Source organism: Balaenoptera physalus (genome assembly GCF_965194825.1).
Source record: "Balaenoptera physalus genome assembly, chromosome: 3".
Taxonomy (NCBI): Eukaryota; Metazoa; Chordata; class Mammalia; order Artiodactyla; family Balaenopteridae; genus Balaenoptera; species Balaenoptera physalus.
The window spans coordinates 132,742,414-132,766,018 of record NC_138890.1 but is presented as its reverse complement, the minus strand read 5'-3'; the positions used below and the strand labels follow the sequence as shown (position 1 = coordinate 132,766,018).

The 23,605-nt window shown below is 39.2% G+C and overlaps 1 long non-coding RNA gene across 1 annotated transcript in view; it reads left to right on the top strand.

Moving 5' to 3' along the window:
* Window positions 1-23,605, top strand: part of LOC309658604 — a 254,073-nt gene that overhangs the window by 53,586 nt on the left and 176,882 nt on the right. The gene's annotated exons all lie outside the window — the stretch shown is intronic.

The following is a 23,605-nucleotide window of genomic DNA, read 5'->3' as shown; positions in this document are numbered from 1 at the left end:
GCTCAGAATTGCCAGATGTTATTCTTGTGGACTTAGTGGTAAGGCTGAATCTGAAGATTGTAGGTATTATAGGCCCAAACCCTCTGTGACAGAAAAATCTCATTTAATTACCCTTAGGCAGAAGCATCAAAAAGTAACCCAAGATGAAGCATGCGATGTGATGAGAAGTCAGTATGCGGGGAGCACTGGGTCTATTCACCTGGGCCAGGTCTGCTTCCTCTGAACTGGTTAAACAGAGAGGGTGCCTTCCTCATGCCCCAGCCATCAAGTTTTCAAATTAAGTAAATACTTTTGACTAAACCATGCTGTTTTAAATTTGAACTCCTTTTTTCCCTGCATTTTTGCCATTTTCTTCCATTGATTTCCAATGAAATAACACACTTTTCTATTATGTGAAGAGGAAGCTTGGAGTTTAGATACTGGTTTTTGTTCTTATATCCATATAAATGACCTATCACATTCCAAAGGTATAATTAAGCAACACTTTGGCTTTTCATTTTTCTTTTTTGTCTGACTTTTTATTTTGATATAATTTAAATTTGCAGCCATTCTCTTTCTCTCTCTACACACCCACATACACACGCACATATAATTTATAATATTAATATATTTTTTCTAAGAATAAATGGAAGACATCATTCCCTTTTACTCTTAAATTCTTAAGTGTGTAATTACCAAGAACAAGGACATTGTCTTATGTAACCACAGTAGAGTTACTGATGTCAGGAAGTTTAACATTGATATGATATGATACTAGTATCCATACGCATACTCAAATGTTCTCAGTTGGCCCAGTAATACTCTTTATAGCTGTTTTTCCCTGGTTCAGGGTCCGGTTCAGCATCACGTATGCCTCTAGTTCTTGTGTCTCTTTGGTCTCCTTTCACCTGAAACAGTTCTGACATTTGCTCACGATACATTCAGACAGTGCATTTTGGGCAGGAATATCAGTGAAAGGCTGTTGTGTCCTTTTCAGTACATCATTCCAAGAGTCACGTAATATCAATGAGTCCCAGTATTGGTGTTAGTTTTGATTCCTTGGTTGAGGTGAAATATCTTCAAGAGGTTTCCTTTGTCAAGTTGCTGTTTTCCTTTTTGTAATTAATAAGTAATTATGGGGGATACTTTGAAACTATATAAATATCCTATTTTTTTAAAATCAAACTTTCACCTACTAATCCTATTCATTAATGATTTTCTAGCTTCATCAAATTTTCTGTTTATTAGTTGGCATTATACAGCAAGGAAGAATTTTCTCTTCCCTCCATATATTTTTGTATTCATTTGTTCCTTTGTATCAGCATAGACTCAGGAGTTTTGTTTCATTCAAGTAGTTATAATACGTTACTAATGATATTGTTTTTGATGTTCAAATTGTTCCAGACTATTTCAGGAAGGTTCCTGGACGTGTCTGACACACCCTCATCATTTTTAGAGCGTTTCCTCACCTCCTAGTGCAACAAGGAGTTCAGGGCTCATCTTGCACTTTTCCTACCTCAGCCTTAGAATCAGTCTTTTCTTCTAGGAGTTTTGGCTACTCTTTTGATTTAATTGGATTAAATTCATGCTGTCACATGCCTTTCCCATCGTCTCTTCACTGTCCCCCAGCACGACTCTGTATTCCAGACTGGCCAGCCTCCTCACTGCTCTGTCCATGCAGGGCATTGATGTCTGCCAGGTTCACACTCACTCTGCTCCTTTCGCTGCCTACCGGATCTCAGCCGCTTCCGAGATCCGGTTCTTTTCCCTTCCTCTCCACGATGGATGCATGTGAAGAGCAGCTGCCGTGACATCTGTAACTCATTCATCCCCAGGCTGATTCCACGAAATTGCCTGGCTAGACAAGTGCCTTCCTCCTTCAGGAATTCTTGTACGTTTCCAGAAGCTGCTCATTTGGAAAAAGAATTTAACCTCTTGGGAAGAGGGGATTTAATTTTTAGTGACAGCTTATATGAGTGTCTTCAGTCCTTTGCAACAACATTTGACATATTCATGAGCTCCTTGTCCTCACCCCCCGCAAAGAGTTTCCTAAGAAACCCCAGCCCACGTTCATTTGTCCCTTCTTTGAACTCCTACTACGCTTGGAGTCTGAAGGACACAATTTAGCTTTTGTTCATGTGCCCGCTTTTTCTATGATTGCTTCAAGTTTTCCATAATGGTTACTAACTACTTAAGGGAAAAGGCTATTTCACACATATGCATATACATGATTTCTCCATAGTATCTGGCCTCACTTCCAACACATAAACAAATACACACACAGAGCCTAGCCCTGTGCCACACACATGTAGGTGCAATAAGGAATGATTTTTGGGGAAATGAACACTGATCATAGAGTTCACCCAGCAAGTTGGAAGAAATGGGACTACGAATGAGGTCTTATGACCTTCACACCCATGTTTTCTTGGCTCTCACATAGTATACAATAAATATCCCCCAATTTTGCCATCTATTTAGTATTACACAATTGCACCTGGATATCACAGTCTTGTAATATTACATGTTTTCTCTCCCTTTTTAGAATAAAAATTAGAGGAAAAATTTCATAGAAATGGGACATGGGATATAGCATGGATCTCTGATACCCATAGATAATCTCTAAGCCCTATTAAATCACCCTAAGTAAGAAGCAGATTTGATTATTTGTTTCCTTTCCTCTGGGTGATTTCTGCATAGCCATTTAAGTCAGTATGTTATCTTTTTTTTTTTAATTTATTTTATTTTTGGCTGCGTTGAGTCTTCATTGCTGTGTGCGGGGCTTTCTCTAGTTGTGGTGAGCGGGGGCTACTCTTCGTTGAGGTGCACGGGCTTCTCATTTCGGTGACTTCTCTTGTTGCAGAGCATGGGCTCTGGGCACGCGGGCTTCAGTAGTTGTGGCAGGTGAGCTCAGTAGTTGTGGCTCATGGGCTTTGTTGCTCCGCGGCATGTGGGATCTTCCCGGACCAGGGCTCGAACCCGTGTCTCCTGCATTAGCAGGTGGATTTTTAACCACTGCGCCACCAGGGAAATCCAAGTCAGTATGTTATCTCGATAGTAGGAAGAAAAGGAATCTTGATGTCTGCGTATACCTTGTTTAATTAATCACTAGCTATATTTTTTATTTACTTTATATTTTTTTCCCATTAATTCTATTCCTTAGGTATTCATTTTAGTTTTTAGGAATATTTAGATTTTAAATGCTGCTACCAAAACAAAAAAGTCCTAATGTACTCTTATTCTAGAATGTTTGTGGAATGTACTTTTTAAATATTTTATTCATTAATTCCATAAACACTTACTAAAAGTCTACTACATGCAGTGCCCTGTGCTAGGCTCTGGGGTAGGGGAAGGTCTTCTGAGGAACTTAACATTTAAGGTATGGCTGGCGGGATGAGCAGAAGTTGCCGGGTGAAACCTGGGAGGAAGAGGGTTTCAGCAGAGCAAACAGCAAAGGTGTCTGGGACGTGAAAGAGCTTAGAGAAAATGCTCAGAGTAGAGTGAGCACAAGGCAGGTTGGTCTCGGGGGTCTTGCAGATGTAGGGAGGGACTCCATCATAAGGGGCTTGAAGGGCATGTAAGAGTTTTGGGTTTTGTGCCACATTCAAGGCATTAAAGTGAAGTAAAAGAAGTTCAACAGATTGTAGCAAACAGCTTTGTATTTATTTTAGCCCTTAATAGCCCTTGAACATGGTTTAATAATTGATGTTCATAAACATGATCCTTTTCATAAAGAAAAGTTTATATTCTGTGTCATGTAATCTTACTAGGAAGGCAGGAAAGTTGTAATAATATATTTTTTAAAGTTTTGTTTCATCAAAAAGAGTTAAACGTGTGTTGGAAGTTAAAGGGATAACCTTTAGCTCTCCAGAAAAGTTGCTTTTTTATAAAAGCTATGCATTCATCCATCCATGCAAGTCATACTGCATACTGACTTATAGCCTTTTAACTTAATATACCAATATTCATCATAACATATACAAAAAGCTTTAAAATCTCTCTATATTGTTCTTAATAATACCATTTATTACACAAAGTAAATTTGATACTGCATGGTTCCAGTCTAAGACCCACTCTTCACTCTGAAATTGAATTTTACTTGTTTACTTTCTTTAAGAGGTGTCACTATTACATTTTCAGTAACTAATGTGTATTTCATAACATTCTGCATGTTCTCGGGAGATGCATAGTTCTTTACCTAAAGGAGCCCCAGCATCTGTTATGAACAAAACAAACTCAGAACTCTAGTAAGGCATATAATTTCAGTGTTACTATGCACTATGATTTTTTTCCAATCTAAATATAATCAGAGGATGATTACTTAGGGCATTATTTGGGGAAAGAATTATTTTGGGGGTAGGGGGTGGGGAAGGAGGAGGGCAGTTCAATCGTTGGTGATATTAAAACCACAAGAAACAGAAAATAGATACTTAGTCTCTAGGAAGTAATTGACAAATTACCCAAGTCAGTGATTTCAAATAAAGGGAAGAGTTTTGCTGGGACTCAGAGAATGACAAGATAGATCTTTTGGTTTCAACAGAAACTTACTTTGGTGGATTTAAGCAGAAAATAAACTTACAAAAAGATAATAAGGTATTTTACATAATCACAAAGAAGACTGAAGAACTGGGTTCAGAGTCAACCCAAAACATACCCCAAACTACTTGGCAAAACTTCTGCCATCTCCAGTGAATGCTGAGTGCTACAGTTTGTGCCTGTAGTAACCATTAGAAAGGTCGGTGCTCAATCTCATTGCCACTGTCCTGGTTCTCCCTTCTATGTGTCTCTAGGTCTCAATTCAAATTCCAGGGTGAATTTTTTGAGCTCCTATAGTGGAAGGCAGGCCCTGCATCTTCCAAAGACTTACAGTAGAGAATTCCCCAAACATAAGAACGTGTAGTGGCCGAAAAATATGGCAATATTTTACTTAGTCCACCCTTTGGATATTCTTCCTATATATTTTCATATGCAAACATTGATTCCAGCCTCTCATATAAAAGATAACCCTTGAAAACCAAGGTAGAGTGACTTCCTCTCCAAAACGAGGAAACCCAGGACCTCCTCAACTGAGGCATGCAGCTCCTAGTTTCGGATCCCTGGAAATGCCCAGCCTTCCTCTGCTTCTGTCACAATCACGTGCCCATATTCTGTAACTTATGGACTAAACTGAAAAGTTATTACCAACATGCTCAGTATAAAATTGTAAAGGAAAAGGAAAGTTTGTTGAAATATGTAAACGTAAGACTGACATAGCAAGGAAAAGAATATAGGTAGACACTTATGATACTAGGTCATATATATGATTTCTTTTCTCTATTACTCACTTAATATTTCTTTGACTTCACTCAGGAACTTTGATTCCATGAGCCTCTAACCCCTGGTAGTAGAGCCATTGTGGGGTTTTGGGGTTGGTTATAATTTTTTTTCACTGTAGGTAAGTATTAAAACCCCCCTCTGGTTTCCATCCACATTCTTCCCATGTCCGCATTGTGTTATAGTCACCCTATTTCCCCTAGAGAGTCAGTATCAGTAAAAAATGCAAACTTTTTTTCATTTTTATTCATTATCCCAATACCAGAGAAGCCTAAGATATGCAAGCAGTTTTCTCAACTTCTAATTTAATATAATCATACTTGTGTCCCCTTGAGGAAGTATTCCTCCCATGGGTACTAAAGCTTCTTGGTCAGCAGAGCCTAAAGCAAAAGGAATGGCAACCACACATTGTGCTTTCTGTTTGCTTTAAAAGTGTGTGTCATGGGAAGCAGCTGCCTAGCACAGGGAGATCAGCTCGGTATTGTGCGACCACCTAGAGGGGTGGGATAGGGAGGGTGGGAGGGAGACGCAAGAGGGAGGGGATATGGGAATATACGTATGCATATAGCTGATTCACTTTGTTATACAGCAGAAATGAACACAACACTGTAAAGCAATTATACTCCAATAAAGATGTTAAAAAAAAAAACTACTAGAAATAACAAAAAAAAATAAGTGTGTGTCATGTCCCATCCTGAGGCTAAACACTGCATCTCACATGCATGTTCTAATGTTCGGTGGCATGTTCTAATGCAATCAGTCCATTTATAGCTGCGGTCTTTTTTTTTTTTTTTAAATTGACATTAAATTTTATTTGCTGCACCATGATTACAAGCCTAAAGGTTTTAGAAAATATATTCACTGTTTCTTTTTTTTTTCCACACACACACACACTGTATTTTATTTTTACAAGAGATAAATAAACTGACACCAAGCATTGTAAATGGATGACCACAACAAAAGCAACAATGATTGCAATTACCAAACACGAAACACACTCATACAATGTCCATAATATTGACATTCAGTCCAGTAATCCTCCACTGTAACAGCTCCTTTACTTTTAGCTGGGGTCTTTGAAGTAGCTAGAGGTACAATGAACAAGGTCCAGCCCTCCAGAGAAAGGGAGGCAAGAACTAGGCTGTGTGTCAGAGTTCTGTCAAGTAACCTGTAGTTTATGGCAAGGCCCAGGGCTAGGAGGAGGTTAGAGAGCCAGGCATCGAAACGGATGACTGCAGTCAAGCCTCAGTGGGTTGGGATAGATGGCTAATGTCTGGGTCTGTAGAAACCTAGAGCTCTTCGAAGCAACTCAAGTGTGAAATGCTTGGAAGAGAAGGACAATTCTTGACGCACTTGCTGGTAGACTAAGATTGTTGGTGAACTCCATACTGCGGTTTGAATGTTGATTGACCCAGGAAGTTGGTGGGGATGCATTACAGATTTGGAAAATCAGCAGCCCCAGTGAAAGGGGCAGGGAGAAGCAGGAGCTGAAAACAGGAATTGTGTTGTAGCCAAACGTGAAGCCATGTGGAACCTGGTAGGATGACCTAAGCTTGCTCACTTTTCATATGTGCTAGACAAAGTCTTTATACCATTTTTGGAAGAGAAAACCACAGAGTGGTTCAAGGGAGAAATGTCAAGACTCTTAGTTCCCGACTGAAAAGAAACACTATATGTAAAAACAGTCAAACAAAATGAAAGAGTAAAAAGGACTAAAAAAAATAGGCCTAGAGATCTGACACTCCTTTCAGTGGTGAAAATGACAAAGACATCCAAGGAAGCTATTATGAGGTCATGGCTATATTTAAAGCCAGAATAATGTACAGTTATCTGGGAATGATATAACCAGAGGGGTCCACTGCATCTGAGATCCAACCCATGAAACGTTACACTTGTTTTGAAGTTTTGGTACGACTGGAGGAGTTTTATAGTCAATATTACAAGTACTGAGCCCATTACAAAGCTACTAAATTGATTTACTTTTGACAGCACATTTTCCCGTGGGTTAGCAGAGGGAAGAGTGTCAGCATAGCTGGAAGTCTGGAACTATATGTGATCCGGGAAACCACAAGCTCCCCAAGGGCACTGACCACTCAAGCATTAATTTATAGGCCTAGAAAGTATATAGAGACTTACTTCTTTCTGATCCTTAAAATCTAGGTTTAGAAAGGAATGCCTGTGATGTTATGCGTCAGCCATGTTAGCAGCGTCTTGTTTTTATGTTCAGAGTGACTTGGACTTACTTCTGTTTAAACAAATACAATTACCATTCCATTGGATTCATTTGGTGGAGAATTTAACTCAAAATGTAAGAACAAAAAAAATAGGGGTTGGAGGTGAGCTAGAATTTTACGATTTTCAGTATCATGTGAATACTGCCAACTTATTTTTTTGCCAACTTAATTTTAACCAATATAAAGTTAATAAAATAAAAATAAAATCAGTGTCCAGAATTGTGAATATTGGAATGAAAGTGAGGATCCAGTACTGTTGATTCCCCCACTTTGAAGAGAAGAATAGCTTTGCTGAAAAATGAAGTGTATCAGGAACTCAAATTTAAGGGAAAATAAAAGACCGACAGGTTCTTTCAACATTTTTCTCCCTTTCTTAGCATGTAATTAAATATAACACACATCAGTTTGAATTGTCAGCCATTAACTCAACCATAATCATTTTTAGTTAGGAAAGCATGTTGAGTTCTTCTCTCATATCTCCCATATAACCCATAGAAGTACTCAATAAATCCTTGTTGAATTTGACTTTTTTCACACTGCAGTAGGATTTAACTAAGTTTGGAAGATCTGCTACACTGGTACCATTTCCAGTCTAGACAGAGACCAGAGACTGTCTCATGTTTTAATTTCAAATAAAAGTATATTTGCATATTAAGTGAGAAAGCAAGCTTTCAGGGAGTTGTTTAGGCACTTCCTCTAGATCCATGCTTTTGAAAAACACGCAATAGAAAACAATAGCTAGAACATAGTGAGAGGGCAGAAGGCAGTAAGGTCAGAGACGACAGAGGTGGCTTGCAGATTGAGGAGGGGCTTATCGGTAATGAAAACCATTAGGGTTTTTAATCTAGGCGAGATGGAAAGCCAGTGGAGGATTCGAACAGAGGAAACAGAATGTGCACCGAAGAGAGAGAACCAAATACGTGGGAGCTGTAAATAGTTCCGCACTTGGCCATAGAATCACATACTTGGGAGAATCAGGTAAGACATAGACTGGAAAGCGCCTATTGATTTTAAGAGCTTCTGGGTGTTCTTACCAATTTCCTTGGACTGGAGAGAGAAGGAGGCAGGGATCGTTGAGTTAGGGGGTGGTTTGCAGAGCCTCAGGTCTTTTAGAGGCGTTTCAGGGACCGACTGAATAAGCAGTAGTAGAAGACTGAGTGGGAGGTTTCTGTGCTCACCAACCCCTCTTCCAGCCAGCGAAGTGGTGCTCTTGTTATTTTTTGTCTTAGGATCTCACATAAGATTTCACTTGAAAAGCAGTGTTCTGCTGCTTTTTAAAAAAAGGTGTTAAAAATAAAAATAAGGGGGAAGAAAATTAAGATACCTGTGTGGATGATCCTTTCAAGACAGGTGGCTGAGAAAGGAGAGATGTAGAAGTCCTGGGTGTGGTCGGGGGTGGCGGATCTGGAGACAAGGTAGAAATGTTTCTTTTGTTAAGCTAGAACCACAATAAGCTTGCTTTTAGGTTGATAAGAAAGAACTGTTAGTGTGTGACAGTTTCATAGAAAGGATGATGGGAAATAATGGGTAATAACTGAGGTCCTATGGCAGATAGGAGGGGGTTGAGTCCATAGCAGACATTAATAGATGTGCATTTTTTTTCAGCTTAAAAGTGGTAAGGGGAAAAGCTCAAGGATTTCCTTTGATTATTTTTTTCCCCTTTAGGCTTTAAATAAACATTTAAATAAGCACATTTCTTCAGAAAGTTAATTCTCATATCTAGTTATTGTCTTGGTACTTTAGTCAAGATACTAGATTCTTAGATTATTTTTCTCTTTAAGGCATAAACCTTGAGAGGAAGGATCTTGGTTAAGTATGCCATCTATCGTCAAACTCAATTTGACCAAAGATCAACACTTTTTATGGTTGTAATAGGAATGTATTGAACAAATAGTGAAATCTGCTTTCATCTGCTTTCTTTTTTATAGACTCTTAGGGCAGGCTGAGTCTTTGAAATGCCAAATCACTATTGCAGTCTTCAGGACAGATGAAAAAAATTTATATATTTTTTCCTTAGAATCTCAAGTAAGGAAATTCTATTATCTACTTTAAAACTAACTCTAGCCATTAGCAAGGTTTCCAATCAAGAGGAAATGATCTCATTACTAAACTGGTTTTGTGTTGCTGCCAATTTAGTAGATTTCCTCAAACTTCAGAGGAGGTGGAGAGTAGCCACTCACCTTCTTCTGTCTGTACAGAATCGTGGGCCACAGAGACCTCATTCTTGCTGCCCAGGTAGCACGCACAGGAAGCACGGTCAGATAATTGCTCCCTCTCGTCCCCGTGTCATCCGTTGTTGCTGAAATAGCTGAAATCAACTGTGATTTGGGGCCTGCTACTCAAAGTGTAGCCCAAAGACAGTAACATCAACATTACTTGGGAGTCTTGTCAGAATCTTCTGAATAAGGTTCTTCGAACAGGATCCTTAAGTAATTCATGTGGACATTAAAGTTTAGGAATCATTGCTTTGGGATATCCTTTGGAATCACTACATACAGGCTGGCTGGATTTCAGAATTCCTCTCCCCAGTGGGTAGTGCCTTTCTCTTGTGCATCTTTGGATTTCTAGTGCCTAGCACAGTGCCTGGCACTTGGCCCTTTGATTTCCTTTAATTCCACAGCTCAATCCATGTCTATTGGATGAGTGAGTTACAGAATCAGCACAGTGTCACAGTATAATCCTACTGGCATCATAAGAAATTCATATGAACAATTTTTCTGAATCTAGCTTTGACTATAATCAATATTTTAGGCAATATATCATGAAATAGAAAATGCTGCTGTAAATTGAGGACCTCTTTATTTCACCTGGAATGGTCTCCTTTTTTATTCTAAGCAGCTCTGCATCTACACATTCCTATTTTTCTGGGATTCAGCTTATCTTGTGCTATTTTATCTGTTTTTTTCTCTCTCACTTTCCTTTTGTCCCAGGTGACTGATGCAGGTGGAATGAGGCCCTTTTTGAGTTATTCTTGTATCTGTCTTTTCCTTTTAGTGTCATCAAGGTGACTCTTCAGAGGCTTAATGTGGGTGAAATGAGGAATACAGAGGGCTTTCTTCTTTCATCAACGTCTTCAGGAGGTTTTTCCATGATTGCAACAATAGCATTGATTTTACATGTTGTCTGCTCTGAGCAGTATGATAAATAAGGCCTTAGCGTTATAGATAATATTTTCTTATTTTTAAACTATATGTTTTTATTTCACAAACACTCTACTATTGCATGCTTTGGAAGGAAAAGTGACAATCTTTCCTTAGGACATTTTTGCTTTGCCCTTCTTGTTTCCTTTATAGTCATACTGCAGTCTGTTCAAGTGTAGAAGGTTTTGTGCAATGACGAAGATAAATTATCCCTGCTAGGCACAAAGAAAGTTATTTTATCTGTTGCCTAAATTGAAAAGAAACAAAGAATACTGCTTGGCTTTAACTTGTCAGCAAGAGGTCAGGAGAAAGGAGTTTCCTAACAAGTTGAAGAGGTGTTTCTAAAACATCTGTCAACACTAAGGTGAGACAAAGATTGGTACCGGTATAAAACAGAGCTCAGTTTTGACCTCCAATTTCACCAAAATCAGTAGGGAAGGCAAATGACAGCTAGAGTGGTGGCTTTCCTAGTCTGCTGGGGAGAGGCTCAGGTGAAATGTTTAAAAGACTCTAACCTTCGAATGCTTTCAGTGTATTCTTGTTGTGTAAATCTCCTGTGTGTGTATTTCCTAGGAGGGGTGAAAGTGGGAGAAGATAAAAGATTTTTTTGTGGTTGCCAAAATTTAAGTAAGATAACTTGGACTTTATGAGAGTGAATTGAACAGGCAGTATCCTTGAGTTAAATGCAAGACAGTCAAGTGTCACTGCAGGTCCTTATCAGGAGAGAAACTACTCATGCTTCCTGAAATGATGGCAGGTTGCATTCTGCCACAAACATCCATAGCGGCCTCCCCTCAGTGAACATCCCGAAGAACAAAACAGTTCTTAACTGAATAAAAAACACCTTCCGGAATGTCAATGAAACATGTAGGAGATGATTTTTTTTTTTTAATTTTTATTTATTTATTTATTTATTTATTTATTTATTTATTTATTTATTTATTTTTGGCTGTGTTGGGTCTTCGTTTCTGTGCGAGGGCTTTCTCTAGTTGCGGCGAGCGGGGGCCACTCTTCATCGCGGTGCGCGGGCCTCTCACTATCGCGGCCTCTCTTGTTGCGGAGCACAGGCTCCAGACACGCGGGCCCAGTTGCTCCGCGGCATGTGGGATCCTCCCAGACCAGGGCTTGAACCCGTGTCCCCTGCATTAGCAGGCAGACTCTCAACCACTGCACCACCAGGGAAGCCCCGGAGATGATTTTTAAAATACCTCCTCAATCTTGGAACTCTTAAGTAGACATAGAACAAATAGGTTTAGTGAAATCTGTGCTCCAACCCAGAAGCAACCTGGAGAGAGGTAAACTGACATCTCCTTACATTTTTAATTTATATTTTTATAGCAGAAAATGAAAAGCGTTGCATATCTCCCAGTCAGTGAAAGTTTGTGAGTTCTATTTTCTTTTTATGGCTTGTACGTTGGAAGAATGATTCTGAGGTCAGCCTGGGTCAGACTCTACATCTGATCCCTTGGAACCAGGAATTTTTCCCCATTAGCCAGAGTGAGCAACTCTTCCCCTGGCAGTGGGACTATTAAAACATTCTTTTAGATTTGGTTGATTTTAGTCTTGTGATAATGTTTTCAAAAAAAAAAAAAGCAGTAATAACGTGTTTTGGCCTCAAATTGTTTTTCTCCTGGACTCCATTCCAACTTGGATTCTTCCCAGGAAGCTTGTCTAGAGGTGTGGAAACCAAGGTATACACGGTCAAATTTTAGTACTGACTTTACGTTAGTTAGAGCTCTTTGAGATTGAGTGGGAGAGACAGTGTGAGCAGACTCTGGACAGAATACAGACTAACCTTACCAACCCCATGCTCTTTTCCTGAGAAATATCTATTGTCTGCATGGAAAAATTACAGATCCTTTTTTTCTTTCTTTCTTTTTTTTAATCGCACACTCCTTTTAGAAGTTAACTTTTCTCTTAATGCCACAGCTCAGGTGATCTATGACACATGCTTATTTCAAGGTTCATCTCTCTGTAACTCATTAGGCAAAGGACATTTCAATCTCTCAGAGCCCTTTATCTCTTCAGGGGAAGAAAGGGGAAGGAAAGGCCTCCTTTAAAATAGTAAATGAGGGGATGTGTGGAGAGACAAAAATATTTTTTAAGGCCTTTTTTTGTCACTTAGGTCAGTTTTTAGGCCATTAATCCTTTGATTTATGTTTGGGGGTAAGAGAACAAAGGAATCAAACTCAGTTGGAATTGGTTTCCACGTGGATTATCAAATACAGACATCAGAACATTTGTAATTGTGCGTTTGTGTAGCCTGTTGATAAAGGGAGAGAGCTTTGTGCTGTGATTCCCTGACTCCTTCCACCTATGTCTTCTCAAACTGATTTTAGCACTTACTTCCAAAACCATGTGAAGTATCAAAATATTTTCAAGGAGACCGGTGACAGTTCAGAGTGATCAGTGGCGGGGACTTGTGACAGTCTCCCCTTGCCAGTGTCTACTACCCTCCCACGGAGCTGGTGCCTTCTAAGCCCTTCCACTGTGCTTGCTGATTTCTCCTAATGTCATCCTAATCACGTTGCTTTGAAATAGCCTGGTCAACCTCCGTCTTCTCTAACTCCAGGATGAGAACAGCTGCGCTACCTTTACTCAGGGCCTGGTGTGTCCAAGGGCTTTAAGTAATACGTGCTGAATTAACAAGGAGGAAACAAAGAAATGGGACTGATAGAAAAAGTGTGGGAGGCATGTAGACTTTGAGAACTGCACTTGGGTCACTTCCAGAAGTAGAAAAGGAGAGAAAACCAAGCCTTTGCTTGAACAGGTTTTTTCTCATTCTACGTAACAACTCCTACAAGTTTGATTCAGTGATCTATTTGGGAGGTAATGTGGACATGGCTATTTGGAGGCCCATAGGAGGTAGCCTACCAGCTAAGGGCAAGGCTTCTACGCATCACTTGCACACATTCCATAAGATACTGAACAGTTAGAATCCAAGGCTTTGTGTTAATCTTCTTTCTCCTTTGCCATATGCTTGAACAAGGCAGCAGCCCAGTTTTCCAATCTTGTTATTCTTTCTTGTCCCAGGGTGCTACATTCCAGCCTGGTTCTCAAAACCCTTGCCTCTGCTTTGCTTCCTCTGAGCAGCTGCCCTTCTTGCTAATTTCTCTGACCTCCTCAACTGTACAAAGGTTGTCTGTCTGCTGCACTAACCAAGTCTATTTGTGCAGTGAGCAAAGACGCAGACTCTCTGTTAGTGCTCTCAAATCTGTGTTCAAGAATGCTGGGACAGTAGGCTGTCTTCAGGGTCAGGCAGTGAAGCAAGTAATTCCCTGGAATGTTTTCCAAGATTCGATTGTTAAAGTCCAATTTCTCATTAATGGCTCTGAATGGTTATGATTGGAATTTTAAAATTCTTTTCTCTCTCTCTCTCTCTCTCTCTGTGTGTGTGTGTGTGTGTGTGTGTGTGTGTGTGTGTGTGTGTGTGTGTAGGGGCAGGGTGGAGGCATTGGCAGTGTGAGCAATGGGGATGAAAACTGTGATTTCAAGATATTTGGGCTCTGAAGGCAAAAACTAGAAATAAAGTATCTTGCAAGGAAGAAAAAATGAAAGATAACCATGAGTTATATATTTCTAGGGCAATGCAGTTTTCATTTATGATTTGCTTAATAAACATTTGCTGAGACCTTTTCTGCATCAGCTACTGTGCTAGGCACTGGACAGTAAGATATAGACCTTACCCTGTGGAGGCAGCTACCCTCAAGACAGGCTATTCAATATGATGCAGTGAATTCTGTAGTGGAAATACTTGTGAAGCACTATTGAAGAATAAGCATTAGATTGTAAACTTATTGAGGGCAGGGCCTGGGTCAAATTTACTTTTGTGAGCTCAGCCCTTAGCTCAGTGCTTGGCACATAGTAAGTATTGTACTTGATAAATCTTTAATAATTAATTAAATGAATGAATGTTGTCCCTCTATCGATATCAATTATTTCCCTCCTGTTGTTTTGTCGACTATCTCTCATTTTGATGTGTAGCTTTTTGTTTGTGAAACTTTTATAAATGTTTTGTATTTCCTCTATATTTCAGTCTTTATCTGGCAGCTAGTTTTAAATCAATGGTATTTATTGAAGAATGAATCTGTGGCCATTCAATGCCTCGGCTTGCTATATTTAGAGTAAGCAGGTTGAAAATTTATTGGGGTAAAGAGAACAATTTTCAGATGTCAGTGTGCTACAGATGACCTTCACATGTGGTTCTCACATTTGGTTGGGATGATGTAGGGAAAGAAGGCTAAAGGAATACTCTGGGTCACTCTTTTAAAAGACACAATTAAAAAAAAAAAACACCCAGTGACATTCATGCCAATATAAAGTGAAACTTAATTCTTGATGAAATGGTTGGGTATCTTGAGTCAGATAACAAAGAGTAACATCCTCCTTCACCAGTTTTGGAAATTATAAAATATTTTATAAATATAAATCTATCTATCTATCTATCTATCTACCAACCTATCAGAAAAACAAATGAACGTTCACTCAACTTAGAAATAGCAAATATTTGCTACATGTCCCATTCCCCCTCACTCTGGGCCTCTCCCCTGTTTTATCCCCTATTACTCAAGGGTAATCACTGTTCTGAAAGTGGAGCATGGATAACTAAGTTGTGGTATATTTATGAATGGAAATCATACAGTAGTGAAAAAGCATGAACTACTGATTCATATGTCAGTATGATTGATCCTCAAAAACCCTGTTGAGCAAAGAGCAAGTCATAGAAAAATGTATACAATGCCACCATTAGCTCAAATTTCAAAATCATATAAAATGTAACAATATGTCATTTGCAGATGCATAAATATATAGTAAGATTGTAATAAAAAAACATCAATTTTAAACGTTGAATTTTTCTTAAAATTTTCTTTGATCTCTAGAAGATACTTGTGGTTACATTAGGTCATATTTAAGCAAACAGAAAGACACCTTTATTCATTATGCTGGATGAATGGATAGGATGGAATTCCTATGGACAAATTAAATGAAAATTTAGTAGCTTCAGAGATTATTCACCTATTATTTGGGTTTTGTCTCAAATTTAAGCAACATCACAGGATGTTTCTCAAAGGTACACCTACTTGCTACAGTTCTTTTTCTAGGGCTATTAAGCTTAAAACATCAGCCTAAAGGCCTCAATGACTGATCTTCGCTTTGGCTCATTATATTTGTGGTGAACTTTTTAGAAAACTAGACAACTAGTTAAGGTAAACCTTAACTAGTAATAATGTGAACAAAATAGAGGAAATATCGAATAATGAGTAGACTGGAGCAGAAAAACACAGGTTATTAGTTCAGCGTAAATTGCCTTATAAATTAAATGTTTAAAATACTTTCATGTGCCAAGCTCTGTGATGTGTCCTTTTCTTCATTAATCTTTACAACCCCCTCAATTTAGACATTATTATCCTTGCTTTGCAAATTAGGATATTGATACTTGGAGGGATTAAATTACTTTTCAAAAGTCATAAAGTTGGTACATGACAAGGCCAGGCTTCTAACTCAGATTCATTTGATTTTTCAACTCCTTGCTTTTTCTAAAGTGCTATTAACATTGCTTATTTAGGAGGAATAAAATGAGCTTGATTTTAGGTATATGGTGTGCTCTTGATTAAAGTATCAAGTGAAATAAATAAATGCCAATTTAGAAATATTGGAGCATCCTGGTCAAATCATCATATGGATAGGAAGCTGTTATCAATTAAATAGTTTTTATTTATCTGCCAAAATATGTAGCCCTGAGACCTAGACACTTACAGGACCAGGACTGAGATGTGGAATCAGAAGATCTGCGCTCCTCTCTGTCAATGATTAGTTGGAATCATGATGGCACATTAAGAGTCTGATGATCAATTTATTCATCTGTACGATGAGAATAATAATACCTGCTCTTATTTGCTGTTTGTTTAATCATTCTCTTTTATCCTCAATTCCACGTCCATTCCCTTCCCCCTCAATCTTATAGGCACCCATTCTAATGTGGTTGATGTTCGTCCTTTTATTTGTGTTATAAAATCTGAACTGAAATTTCGTGTGTGTGGTTGTCATTAGGACTCTCCATTGTATTCTGGTTTCCCCCTTCTAGGTAGGCTCCCTTGAGATTGGGCATGGCCATGGGACTTGTTTTGGCAATGATACATCCATGTAATCAATGTGTGTCATTTCTGAGTGGAAGCCTTTGAGAGCCAGGGCCTGATTCACCTCACTTCCTTCTCCTACTGAGGTAGCCGGTGGTGGTTCTCGATGGTACATGATCCATCAGCCTGAGCCCCTATGTAAGGACAATGCTTGATAGAGTGTGCATATATTTTTAATTTACATTAATGGTAAATTCACTGTTTTATACTGTTTCAGTGTTGCTAGTCAGCACCATCTCAAGATATTTAATACCATTTCTATAAAATGTGAAAACATTAAAAAATACTATGCACATTTTATGGATACACATGCAGACATATTCCTAAAGTATACCTCAAGCCTAGGCATATGAGGCATGTGGTACACCTGGGAAACTAAACCAGAGGAATTGACCTTTGATTTACCCTTACACTAAGCTTCATAAATGTACAGAGGTTGTTGACAGCTTCTTGCACAGGCAAGTAGCCCTGTGGGGAAGGGGACTTGAAAATTACCGTCAGGAATTCTTACCTCGATCTTGAGCATATAGGGAGCTGGGGGAAGTGTAAGGTCTAGGGAACTTATCCTTACAATGGGGACTTAAATATGAATAGCATGGAGTTTAAACAAATATAAAAAGTCATTTCTCCAGCAGGCTCCATTGACAGTGTTTGAACACTCTGAATTTAAAAGTATTGCTTAGAATGCAAAGAACTGGAATTGTACTTTATGGTGTGAAGAACCATTCCAGTCCCTGCTTCTTTGATGACACTGGTGGGTACTATTCCTCAGCCCTGCAGGATAAAAAAAGGGTTGAAACATTGCCAATATTACAAAGAGCCACTAACCTAAGCCAAGGGATGTCTTCTACTGATAACTAAGGCAAGATATGGATTTTCATTACTTTGCTATTAGTAATTGTCTGTTGATACAGTACACTGTGTCTATTCCAATGAGCTGGGCAACGCTGATTTATTTCTGTAACTTTATATCCACCCTAAGCAATGTTCTGAAGGTGAGCTTCTTTGTCTTGGTTTAAACTTTTTATTATTTTTTTAAAGATTTATTATTTATGTATTTTATTTATTTTTGGCTGCATCGGGTCTTAGTTGTGGCATGCGGGATCTTTGTTGAGGCATGGGGGATCTTTTGTTGTGGTGCACGGGCTTCTCTCTAGTTGTGGCGTGAGGGTTTTCTCTCTCTAGTTGTGGCGCGCAGGCTCCAGAGCACATGGGCTCTGTAGTTTGCGGCACGCAGGCTCTCTAGCTGAGGCACGTGAGCTCAGTAGTTGTGGCACACAGGCTTAGTTGCCCCGCAGCATGTGGAATCTTAGTTCCCTGACCGGGGATTGAACCCGCGTACCCTGCATTGTATGGCGGATTCTTTACCACTAGACCGCCAGGGAAGTCCCTAAACTTTTTAAAGTCTCAGCTGTTGTCTAAATAAAGAGTAACCGCACTCTGCTTGTCCTGACATAGTTGGGTCTTTCAGGTCTACGTCATGCCTCTGCGGTTCATATAGTGGAGCTTATGAAGTTGATTCCGTTCTAGGTTGCTGCTCAGAATCTTCCCACCCTCCCATGAGGAGAGGATGGTCCCTCCATTAGACACCTGCTGCTTGTGCTTGCCTACACCCCGCTGTCTCTAGGCCACCTGTATATGGTGACCTTCCTTATTCTCCTCCTGCTCTGTTGGCCTTGAGTCTTCTTCCCCATTTTCATCTCAGATAGCTACCCCCGCCTTTTACTCTTGTTGGGGTAAAACTTCCACTTCTAGGTTTTGTCCCAACCTTGTTACTCAGAATGTGGTCCAAAGACCAGCAAGCATCAGCAACACCTGGGCTTATTGTACATCGAATATCAGGCCCCACCCTAGACCTACTGAATCAGAATCTGCATTTTTAAAGAGACCCCCAGGTGATTCATATGCACATTAGAGTGTGAGAAGCTGCTCTAAACTCCATCCCTCATTCTGGGCTCTGTGTTAGTGTTCTGTCAGCTAGAGGACTATCATGAGAGGTCTTTTCATGAAGTAAGGAATTGTGTATTGTCATTTGCACTGTATTTGTGTGTTTTTTCGTTTCTGTTTTTCCTCTTGGGTGTGTCTGATTCATTTGTTACCTGTTTAGGACCTGATATTATTAAAACTCTGATGAAACTGCTTATGGGTGTACTTGTACTTGTTAATTAGTACATTGGTTTCTTTCTCTCTCTCTCTCTCACACACATACACACACACACACACACACACACACACACACACACATTTCAAGGAGGGCTTTGGCTAGAAGAAGAGTTCTATCTCAGATCCACACAGCACAAAGACATCTTCAGAAGTAACAGACTAGAACACTCTATTAAAGGTCTCATGATGTATTTTCTTCTCACCCTCAGAATACAGAAAACTTTTGTTTCTAGTTGATTTTGCAGCTCTCTCAGAGCTTAGTCCTGTGTGTAAGCTGCCTAGGGTTGCATGTTTTATATTTAGGAGTTATTCTCTCCTCGTATTCATTGCATTTAGCTGATTGTTTGTAATTTGTCTGACTCACACTTGATCTAATTTATATTTTTATTGTAAACACTTGAGAATCTTACATAATCATTTTCTCTGCCATACTGTTGCTAGCATTATTTTTTAAATCAAATTTTCTACAGGCCAGTAAAGTTTAAATTATTGCATTCAAAGTGTTCTTATGGAAAGAAATTCAGAGAACACTATGTATAGAGATCTGATGGATTACTTGATACTTCCATTTGTTAGTTCTCTTGAGGGGAAAAAAACCTAATTTTTTGCAATCACCCTGTCAGCTCCCAATTTGCATTAATGTGATAAGAATCTCAGTATTGAATTGGGTTCCATTTTATGTGCACCATTTAAGTCTGTGAACAAAGAAAATTACACCAACCTCAATTCCAACTTTAGGAGATTTCAATTAAAATGAGCAAGTTACTTCTGATAATCTCCCATATCTCAGTGCCGTGTAGTGCAGATTTTACTGTGCTGTTCTTTTGTTGGTTTCAATCTGTGAAGAAGTCGGGACACTCACTTCCCTGTCTCCATTGGCCTCTTGCTGCCCGGATTGTTTTCCTTCTTCTCTGGCAGCTCCTGCTCTGCCTCATCTCTTGTTCTTAGGCTCATCTTCCTCTACCTAGGCATTGATGTAGACGATTCCTTAACTTCAATCCTAGACCTCCTTCTCATTCACTGCATAGTCTCTCTCTAGGCAATATCATCCATTTCCATGGCTTCAAATACACCTATGTGTAGATGATGTATAGATGCCTTTTTTTTTTTCTTTTTCTTCCGACCTTTCATCTGAGCGCCAGGCTTAAATATCCAGTGCCTACATGATATCTCCACTTGGATGATGCAAGGAGAACTCAAACTCAGTATGTCTAAAACTGAATTCATGATTGTCCCTCCATATCTATATGTAGCTGGGGAACCTCTGTGCATATCCCTTTGGGTTTGTATTCTCCCTTGGCTTATATGAGTTGTGGGCTGAGACTCCCTTTAACCGTTACTGGACCACTGAAGGAAACGCTAAAGGAAATGCTTTCCCAAGCTGGAAAAGGGTGAAGCAGAAGGGCAGATGCTGTTGGTGCCTTGCCTGTCCCATATATTCTTGCCTGTACCAAAGTCACTTGCAGAGGGTTCCTATGTATGCCAGTGACTTCCTTTGCCTCTCTGTCTGAGTGCTTTCTCTACACCTAAAGCAGTACTTCAGGAAAGTTGGGAAGTTTGGGGATTTAGTACCCCGGGAACAACCCTTAATCAAAATGAAATTGGAGTTGGTAGATGAATATCCCAGTTTCCTCACCTGTTGGAAGGAGAATTTTGAGCTGTGTTTCTCACCTTCTTCCAAAGGTCCCCAGCAGGCTCAGATCCATGGCCCATAGCAATAACCCACCCATTAATGCACACCTTTACTGGTTTTCTATTATTTCCTCTCTCACCTCCTCACTTCTTCCCTGAGCTTCTTGGTATCATCTCCAAAATAAGTGATTTTTCACAAAATTATTTTATTGGGATATGCTTTTGAGGAAACTCAGACTTAAGCATTCAGTATCACTGAGGACCAACAGCCCACAGTGATGATCTCTTGCTTCCCTTTCCTCCAGTTAACATGTTTTGACTAAACTCTGTATGGGTGAGGTCACTGAGCATGCCCGTACCCAGCATTTGGGCATTTGGTTATGGAAACAGCACACAAAAGTGAGCTGGTATGTTTGGCTGAAGAGTGTACATGTGAGTTTCTTGGCATTAGGTATAATCATTAGTAAAAGAACCTTAAAAAGGTAAGTAACCAGAGTGACAGCTCCTGGCCATCACTATTACATGGCTCTCTTCCAACATAGTGTTGCCCAACAGCAATGTCTACAGTAATGGAAATGTTCTATATCCACACTGGCCAATTTGGTAGCCGGTGGCTAATTAGCACTTGAAATGAGACTAATATAACTGAGGAACTGAATTTTAAATTTTATTTAATTTTAAGTAATTTAAACGTGACTGATATGTGGGATGAGACTCCCTTTAGATGGTTACTGGACCACTTCATTTTGGACAATGAGGTTCTAATGCTTCCCACCTAAGTGAGTGGCGCTGCTTTCCATTGCATGCTACGTAAGTCAGAAAACTGAGCGTTCACCCTAACAGTTCCCTCTTTCTCACATCCAATATACAATCACAAGGTCTTATTAACAACCACGAATTGTCTCTAATCCCTTGGCCTCTTTCTATCCTCCCTGCCACCACTGAAACCCAAGCTACCATTTTCTCTCACTTTGACTACCAGAGTAGCCTTCTAGTATTTCTCCCTATACTCTCTTTTGACTTTCTTTAATCTATTCACTACGCTGTAGCTTTTCAAAACACAAATAATCATCACCAAGTTGAAACATTTTAATGGCTTCAAATTGATTTTAGATTAAATTCCTGCACCCTTAACATGGCTTGTGGAAGCCTTTGGCCCTTCCTACCTTTTTGGTATTTTGGGATGAATTCCTTATGAAGCAAAGTACCAGGAAATGGCAAAATTTTTATTTACTTCATTCATTAATCTACTAGTGTGCCATCTTTGTTATGAGAAAAAAACAACTGTACATATATGTATCTTCAGGTACCTAGCTTAAGAGAATTAATATTTTAAGGAAAATGATCTACTGTGCCAGTTAGGGGTTTGTTTTTTACATGCTAACAGAAGAAAGCTCTGATAACCTAGTATGCTGGTGATGCTGGAAGGGTTAGTGGTGGTGATGGGCGAGAAAATACTTATAAAAATGGAAGAAAAATGAAAACTTTTTGGGAATAGTAGATTCAGAAGGGAATGAGAAAGACAGGAACTGAAAATGAGGTAGGCAAAATTTGAGAGATTGAGGAAATCAACTTTCCTAATAATCTTTAAAAAGGAAGAGAATTCCCAAGTGAGATAGAGGAGGGTCTAGGATGGGTGAAGGTTAGCAGATGCCTGTTAGAGCCTTAGCCTAGGTGAGTGGAGCTGTAGTTTAAGCAGAATAGGGAGAAAATGCTTGTCAATGGATTTATTCTAAAGAATAGTAGCCATGAAAGAGTTTCATCTTGAATTTAAGGGAGTTGACCTGGGGCCATATTGAAAAAATATATATATATGTATAATAGCTATATCTATATATCTTTATTTCACTGGAAGGATAAAAGAGAAATGAAGAGAAAAATAGATCTGATGTAAAAGTAAAAGTACTACATAGAAAAGACAGTAAGGAATTAAGAGAGCCTTTTTACTAGAAGGGGAGTAAAATAGGAAAACAAACAATGAAAATCTAGAAGAGAGAACAAAAGTAAACTTGAGTTACACAAACGGGCTTATATGTATGTATTTAATTTATTTGATTTCTATATAGTTTGAACTTCAACAAAATTCTATCATAATGAAAATAGGTATACATGAGATAACAGTACACATGTGATCTTTCAAGGGTTACTGTGGGGAAACCCCAGGAGGTGCTTTTAGGGAAGGAAGGAAGTGACTTTTAGGGAAGAATTTCCTGAGAACCTAAATAGTAGCCACAGAGTATTTCTTAGCGAGACAAGATGAGAAGGTAACCTTTCCAGTACATTTCCCATATCCATATTCTAGTTCATGCCAGTTACCATGGTTTCCTTAGACCCTAGTATCCTTCAGGGCAGCAGCCCATCCTCCTGAGGCAGTGGCCTGAGTTCCAGCCCAGAAGTCAGCTCTCCATCCCTTCTTCTTCAAAAAACTTATTTCCTTGCCTCTTTCCTGTGGGGCCTTTCAGGGGAATGACTTATGATTAATAATTTAATCATTAAATAATCTATAATTGCTGATTAATTTTTATACTGTTAACAGTGTGTTTTCCTACCACTTAAGGGAAGTCATATTTAAAGAGATGCATCCTCGAGACATCAATACCTTAACCCAAAGGAAAGAATCAATAAAGAAAATCTCTGACCCAGAGAGTGTCAGTGCTGAGACTGGGAGGCTGAGAGGTTCACATACCAAATCACATGTGCATCCGTCAGCCTCTTGAGAACCAAACCCAGCTGCAACTACACAGCCAACTATCACTTTATTAACAGGACAATATTATTCCAAGAAATTCTTGTCTAGGAAGATGATATTAAAAATAACTTTATTACTTATTTCAGAAACTTCTGAAAAATCCATTTTTCTGAACAATGGACCACTCAGCTAGCTTCCTTATCCCTTCTCAGCACACTAGATCTCTCTATGAGGTTCACCTAAGAACTGACCACTCCTCAAGACTCCCTCCCAAATCTCACCTCACTCCACCTGTCCTAACAATGTTGTCATGACCTTTGT